The sequence below is a fragment of the Olea europaea genome, chromosome 11, assembly GCF_002742605.1.
Source record: "Olea europaea var. sylvestris chromosome 11, O_europaea_v1, whole genome shotgun sequence".
Classification (NCBI taxonomy): Eukaryota; Viridiplantae; Streptophyta; class Magnoliopsida; order Lamiales; family Oleaceae; genus Olea; species Olea europaea.
The window spans coordinates 20704300-20712713 of NC_036247.1; positions in this window are offsets into that span (position 1 = coordinate 20704300).

Here is an 8414-nt window from a genome sequence, read left to right on the forward strand (position 1 = left end):
GAGGAGGAGGAGGGGGGGAGCTCGGCTCGGCCCACGAGCTTTCGGGCCAGGCCGGGCCCACTAGCCGCTCAGGAGCTCTCGATTTTTTTAATTTTTTTTTGGGTAATTTTACACATTTTGTAAAAAAAGAAAATTCATATTTTTTTACGTGCCCACAAACTGAGCTTGTGGGCTCGTCAAAATGGCTCGTGGGCCGTTTGCCCACGAGCTGCTTGCGGGCTCGTGGGATTGAGCCAGAGCCGTCCACGAGTCGGGTTTTGACAAGCCGTTTGGCCCGTTTGACATCCCTAATATTAGGTCATGTACAAATTTTGCAAAGCCTAAATTATAAATTTGGAAAATACTTATAAATTAATTTCTTTAATAGACGCTTTCATTAAAATTTATGATCATTTCTAAATTATAGATGAACGTTATTGCAAAAAAAATCAGATAAGTATAAGGTAATTAGTATATATTAAAAATTGTCAAAACTAAGACTTTCAAGCAACGACCAAATTTTCGATCAAAGAATATGATTTCGTACAAGTGCTATATAAAATCAAACATGGGTTTGGTAAATCTGAATTTTCAAGAAATCACACTTAATATATATACGAATCATCTCAACATAATGTCATCCCAAATATTTACTTTTTAGTACAATTCAAAAATTCTTTGAAGTCAAAAGATAAAGCAACAACATTAATTTAACAACTATGAATTATGAGAATCAACACCAACGTACAACTTATATACACTACCTATGATAACATGTTCGTGCATATCAACAATCTTATCCTAAAAATAATATAGTAAAACAACTAATAGAAGTTTACCTCAATATTAATGAAAATAAAAATTACTTTGCATCTCCCTTCACCAATAATTCTCTTTAAGGTCCTTTCGGTTTGCTTTTCAAGAATTAAGCCAGATGAATTTGAAATCTTTGTTGATAGAAAATGATGTGTAAATAAAATGTTTCGATAACATTGTTGACTATTTTTTAAATAGTTCAATGGAATTCTGCCACGTGAGTTTTTTGTAATCTAGAATGTTATTCAAAATAGCAGTGTAGCATGATTGGCTTTTCAAATGGGGCATAGGATGTTTGTTTTAGTTGTAGAAACACTTCATTAAAAACTTGAGAGGAAAAAAAAAAGGGGGGGATGAGAGTTTGACTTGGACGTTTTTTCTTGGTTATGGGTTGAAACATTGGTTTTGATAGGGAAGATGTATAAATTTAGAGAACTTTTTACATCTAATCTCATGGTATCTAACTAGGAGTAACTTATGCTGATTAAATTGATGAAAACCAATTGCTTCCATTAACTAATTTAGTCCCAATTTGATTCTATTTACAACTAATTAACTTAAGTAGATTTAACTTAGAAAGGAAAAATGAAAAATTCTAAGAACATACCTAGTTTCTTTATACATATAAATGGCAGGTTGATAAATTATAAGCATAAAATAAAATAAGTACATCTTATAGTTTATCTCAAATTTTATTGAATTGTATGCATATTATAATTAGCTTTAATTGGCATGTCAATCGTATAGGATGTTCAAGATATAATCCAATACAACATATTATTAGTCACAATGACGATAAATTCTTAATTAAGCATTACACATATCATTAGGCAATATCATATTGGCAAAAATGAGGAAAAGAGAAACGTGGCGTTACATTTGGGTTTTGGAGGTGGTGATAACATTGATGACAGGTGATGGTGATAGTGATGGTAGGTTAACAACAGTATATACAATTTTCTAAGCCCTATTTTTGGGGTTAATAGGTTTTGAAATAGTAATTTTTTTACAGAATGATGTTGAAAAGTAAGAAAAAGATTCGGGATTACATGTAAAATTATCTTATTGGAAGGAGAATATATAATTGAAAATGAATTTAGAAAAAATATAAGTTTTTTTTGAAGAATGAGGATCAAATAGGGACTAAAGTTTTTAGTTGTTTGATTTTTGTGATATATTGGTGATGTATGAGAACAAATCTAGACTATTATGCAAATGGCACTTAAAAAGAACCTCTTCATGACCCAAAAAAAAAAAAAAGTGTGGACAGTGAATTACCTCAATAGTAGGTAAGAGTTACGAGATGTATTATAGCTCACTCTACACCAATGTTCAATTTAATGCACAACTCTTCAATTAAAACTCGATATCTGAAAATGAAATATTATTCAATGCAGTGCGGGTTAAATATTGTTCAATCCACAACTCTTCAATGCGTGTGTGGGATTTGGGATGATAGTTGCATGTTAGTAAGCTGACTTTGAACATGAATTGATCAAATTTATTAGACTTAAAACTCAAATATATTTCCCAATTATATAAAAAGTTCAATACCTTATGTTTTTCTTCGAAGCCTGTTTGACTTGAGTAATTAAGCATGCGAGGTGTCTCAAAACCTAGTGTCTATGGTCAACCAACTTGGAATAATCGACCTAAAACTCGCTACAAGGGTCATCTTAACCGTTTAATGGAGAAGAACCTGCATTTAAGAAGTAATGTGTGTGTGTGTGTGTGTGTGTGATGAACTTTAAAAATATTGAAAAATGTGAAAAGTATCTAAATGCTCAAAAAGTCATGGGAAGAAAATAAAAGAAAAATATATTTGCAATATAAACTTCATTTAAAGGTTCTAATGTGCTTTAAATTGTCTAACTTTCATAAATAGAAGGATAGACTTATTGAGAGTGATGTTAGTATATCATTTCTCATAAAATTAAGATTTGGAGTCCTGCTTACAATGGATTAGTAACAATTTACACACATGAATCATTTGTACAATTTACTCCATCTTAACTTAAATTGAGTATGTGGGAAGGTTTACCGATCATTAATTATACTTGTGCAAGCTATCAACTGCATTTTGATATTATTCTTTACATCATTTGTGACAAAAATGGGGAAAGAATATACATCGAGGAAGAGCGATTGGATTGGGTTGTATTTTGCATTTGCATGTAATTTGTTTTTTCAGAGAACTACATTTTAGGGGAGTTGGGGAAAGACATTGACATATTTTATCCTCATATTGCTATAATGTGAGTAATGAAAAATGATGAGCATTTGCAGTAAGGAAGAGATTAATTAATTGCACAGCACTTCATATCATAACGCATAGCTGCTGTTTGAGTTTTAATATTTGGTAATATTAATGTTTCGATTGGTGTTTTGATTGACATTAGTATTGCATCTCATTCTAGCATGCTTTTTTATGATTACATTCTTTAATTGTTACATTAACTATATCACGTGCTTTTACACTTGGTATTTGAGTTTTTTATTTCATGAAACAGGTTTAACAAGGAATGCGAGAAACGGTGCTTGGGTAACTTGGGTAGTCTAGTTTGACTTATTTTGCTACATTGGCTTTATTGTATAGTTTTGTTACATAATGCCAAATAAGGAGTTTGTTAGGTTTAATGCAGTCGGCGATTCTGTGAAAAGAATGACTAAATTGAACATGTGTAAAGTCAAGGAGTTAGGTGCAATTTTGTATAGATGAGTTAGATAGGTTAGGATTCGAGCTTGGAATAAGGAAAAAGAGTCGCTGCAATTTCGTTTGCCTCTTCCCAAGACATTGCCCGATAGGCAAAAATAGAATGCTTGTCGCTCATTTGTCACCCAAACTTCGCTCAAGTGACAAACTCTTTGCTCGCTTATCACTGTTCCTTCACTCCAGCGATAGTGGTACATAGGAAAACGTAATTTGCGTTTTTGGAGAGTTTGACATTGCCCATATTACATAAACACCTCCAACTATAAAATGTCCAAGCCTTGCACGATTTTGGTTGGTTGTTCATTGTGCCTCTAATTGATAATACATTCATATCATCTCATGAAGATCCAATAATATATTCAACCCTTAATTCAATCAATTCTTTCTTAAGATCATACCACCATAGTTTTGAAAAAAAAATATCAAAGTTCCAAAATCCAAAACACTCACTTCCTTCGTACAACAAGGAAGGTACTTTCTCAATTGGAACTTCAGGGCCTACTGAAAATTAAGGAAGGTTGGACTACAAACGCAATAAGAAGAATAAGAATTGGTGATTCTTGGTTATCTACTTGGAAGAGACAATTGCAGAATATCGGGAAGTTGGTATAGTCAACGGATCTTGGAGGTGACAGGAGATAGATTGGAAAGTCTAGTGGAGTAGGTTAGGTAGCATCTAACTGTAAGGTTCATTATCTATAGTAGAGATAATTGGGTTGGTCCCGAAATTTTTACCTAATTGGGTTTCTCCGTCAACAATTACTGCATTACTTACGCTTTCGTTTTACAAATTGCGGTATTCAAATATAGGGAAAATGACTTGTATGTTTAATTATCTATAAATAATTAAAAAATGACTTATTTCTAATAGAATAATTTCACATGTAAGGTCGAACTAATTGGTAATCTAGATCCTTCTAGGAAACTGTATAGTATCCCGAGACTTTCAAGCAGTATCTAGATTCTTTTTCAAATATAACTTATTGACATATCTCAATTTCAAATATTTCAAGAACTTGAATCGCTTAGGGGATTTTATAGTTAATTATGTTATATGTTCTCCAAGAGTATACGCTTCTTAAATTGGACCGTCTTCCTTATTTGCTCCATTTTCTTTTGACTTTTTTTTTTTTTAATGTAATCATGCTTAAGATGTGCCATAAATTTATGAAATATAACATTAACTAATTTTTCTTATAAGATGACAACTCGAGTTGGAGTATTTAAAGCTGGTGGTGAGATACTCTAGCGACCAAAAAAATATATATCTTGTGGTGTTTTAAAATAAAAAATTTTCTTGTAGGACTTGAAAATAATTTGAGTTATATTTATTATGTCGCCACAACCCTTCTTAAGAGTTCAAATTAAAGTTTTGGTCACGATGGTAAAGTTTTGTGCAGTTATTTTTAAAAACTTTTGTAAGGTATCAAAATTCTCTTAAACGATTTTATTTATTTATTTATTTATTTATTTATTTATTTTTATGTTATTTGTGACGGCATACTTTACATTAATTGTTGCTTATATGTTAAGTGCCTAACTGAAAAAAATAGATAAATCGATTATATTGTACCAAACGATCCCAATTTCATTCCATTACATTTTTCTCACTTATGGTTTTCCTCCACTAATGCATCTCCAGTTTTTTTTTTTTCCTCAACTTAGCTTTTCATTTCCCCCCACTAGACTTGTCATTTGAATCATCCACTAATGCCATAACCTTTTAAATCATTTAATGCCCGTTATGTTAATTATTATAAAAAAAATAAAAAACTCTCATTTCATATGAAAAGGAATCCTAGACATTTGTAACTCACTAATTTTGCACATAATTATTCCACTAACATTGTTTTTTCCTACTAGTATTACTTGTGGTACTTATCCCCATTAAAATTTTATAGGTTGATTCGAGGCATGACAGTGGTTTGACATAGTGGTGAGCGCTCAGTGATTTGAGAGGCTTTCAACTTTATAGTAAAATTTTCAATTTGGGTATATCTATTATGAATACTTAGATGACACTTTTAAAAATGTTTAAACGTCCGATCCGTCTAGTTATATATATTTCATGTCAGCCATAATTTGGAAATGTTGGAATGACTATGCGTAAAGTTTATTTGTTGCAGGATTGAATTTTAGATTCTATCATTCTATTTGAAAATTATATACCTTGGGTTACGATGCATGTTTTAAAGTGAAATTAATGGAGTTTAAAAGGTTTATGGCTCTTCTAAAAGTGGCCTTTGGAATTTTCTTAAAATATTAACGAGAGAAGTCTATTTTAGTAGACTGTATCGGTCAGATTCGAATTTTCTGTCCAGCATAGTGGAACAATATTTTCGAACTTCAAATATTATCGTCAAAACCCCAATTTTTTTTATATGTTGTACGTATTTGAATGTAATAGTCTCTGTTAAAATTTCAAAATTTTTAGTCGACGTCTGCTAGGCTAAACATGTTGTCCAATCCCCTGCCGCGCAATTAGTACTTGTTGATTTTTTCCCAAAATCTTTTCCTATATATATATATATATTTCAAACTCCAATTTTTTTTTTCACTTGCAATTTATTTTGGTTAACATCAAAGGGGTCAAATAAAAGAAAAATTGATCTTATAACGCTTCGGGTACCGAGAATTTGGAGCGTTACAGATACTCTTTGAGTTAGTAAATGCATCTAAATGAATAATTTTTTGAACTTTTGATTCGAAGTGTCTTGTGCAAAGATTTAGATAATATAAAAGGCATTATCATTATTCCAACTTCTTAATTTCTTCCCATAACGCTAAGAAAAATGTCCAATCAAATTGACAATCAGCCCACATTATAAATATCACATATTAGGATTTAAGATTTTTTATAAGAGTTCAAATTAAACATATATTCTCAACATAATTCAATGTCCATCTTAATGCACTGTGTTAGAGCGACTGGATATATCTTACACTATTAAAATCATTTGATGAAAAAATTATGCTCTTGACCCTAAATCAAATATAGTGAGGAAAACATTGATATTGACATGATGCTATAAATTTTGCTACATCTAGCATTCCTCTAGACATAAATGGGAAATGCTTTGTTTTCAATAATAATGGTTTATGAATTAATTAAAGACTTTTAACAACGATAGTGTTAAATCATTTATCGTTATCTCAACTAATACTTATTAAAATATTGAGATTTAGGCACATTAACATTAAAAAGATACGATATCTCAATTTTATAATTTGAAAGTTTTGCTCGTAATTTAAATTTAAGCAAATAATCTCACTAACTTCAGGTTGTGAATACCATGTAATCATCTAGTAAATATATCTATTAGATACAAATTATATCTCTTTTTATTAACCTAATTAACTTTTAGAAATATACAAAATTGAGTTCATATTGTAACTAGTGATGATGGTCAATAACTATTTTATTTTTATTTTTTTAATAAAAAGAATAATTGAACAAACATCATATAAAAATTCTTTCGATAGAAGAATTTTCTAATTTTTCATTAAAATCCATTTGAATTTTAAATTTCACACCATTCTTGATTAAGCGATGGTCTTTCTGGTGCCAAACAATATTGATTCAATAATTGAATTTCTAGTTCAATAGAGTGTTTGTTTCCATTGTACTAATATTGGTATAGTATCAATCATTACATACATTTTAGATGCTTATTAAATTTATCATTAATTTATTAAATGAAAAATCACTATCGATAATAAAATTTAACTGAATATTGACTTTTTTGAAGTATCAAAAACAATATTATTCTGAAGTATTGGTATAATAATATTTTACTTCTTTAGAATATTAATTAAAATTGCAATTCCTCATGATCAATACAATAACTATGTTGAAGTGTATAAGTTTGTAATTCTTCATAAATAACCATATAATATTTTTAGTGAATATTATTGTACAATATATTATACATGATAAAGTCTAATATGCACAAATTTGTGATTTTTCAGGAACAACAAAATGTATTGAGTAATTGGCACAAAACGTCCTTACCTTTCAAGTCTATTGTGGAAAACGTCCTTACCTTTCATTTTTTGGCATTTTTACCCTCATTTCAACCTTTCTTTGCGTTGGACGTCCTTCCGTCCATATTCCGTTAGTTTTTCCGTTAATTAAAGGGTAATTGGCACAAAACGTCCCTACCTTTCAAGTCTGTTGTGGAAAACGTTCATACCTTTCATTTTTTGGCATTTTTGCCCTCATTTTAACCTTTCTTTGCGCTGGACGTCCTTCCGTCCATATTCCGTCAGTTTTTCCGTTAATTAAATATAAAAATACCTTTTTCTTTCCATAAACAAGGATAAAATTGTCCTCACCCACTTCACCCCTTTTTCCCGCCATCAACTTAGTCCATAAGTAATATTAGCAGCGACATGAATCTGAAAATACTTTAAATGATTAAGTTAAATAAAAAAAAATATCGTGAACACATTATATTTCACAATTCCACAACTACTGTTGCTGTCATCTTGTGTCACTGGAAAATTTTAGAAAGACATATTAAATGGGTAATCAATTTATAATGAGCCAAAATGGTGAATGGCTCTTTTTGGCTCAATGGAGAAGATGAATGGCTCATTTTAAATTGACTCATTATAAATTGACTACCCATTTAATTTGTCTTTCTAAATTTTTCCAGTGACACAAGATGACAGCAACAGTAGTTGTGGAATTGTGAAATATAATGTGTTCACGATATTTTTTCTTTATTTAACTTAATCATTTAAAGTATTTTCAGATTCATGTTGCTGCTACTGTTACTTATGGACTAAGTTGATGGCGGGAAAAAGGGGTGAAGTGGGTGAGGATAATTTTACCTTTGTTTATGGAAAGAAAAAGGTATTTTTGTATTTAATTAACGGAAAAACTGACGGAATATGGACGGAA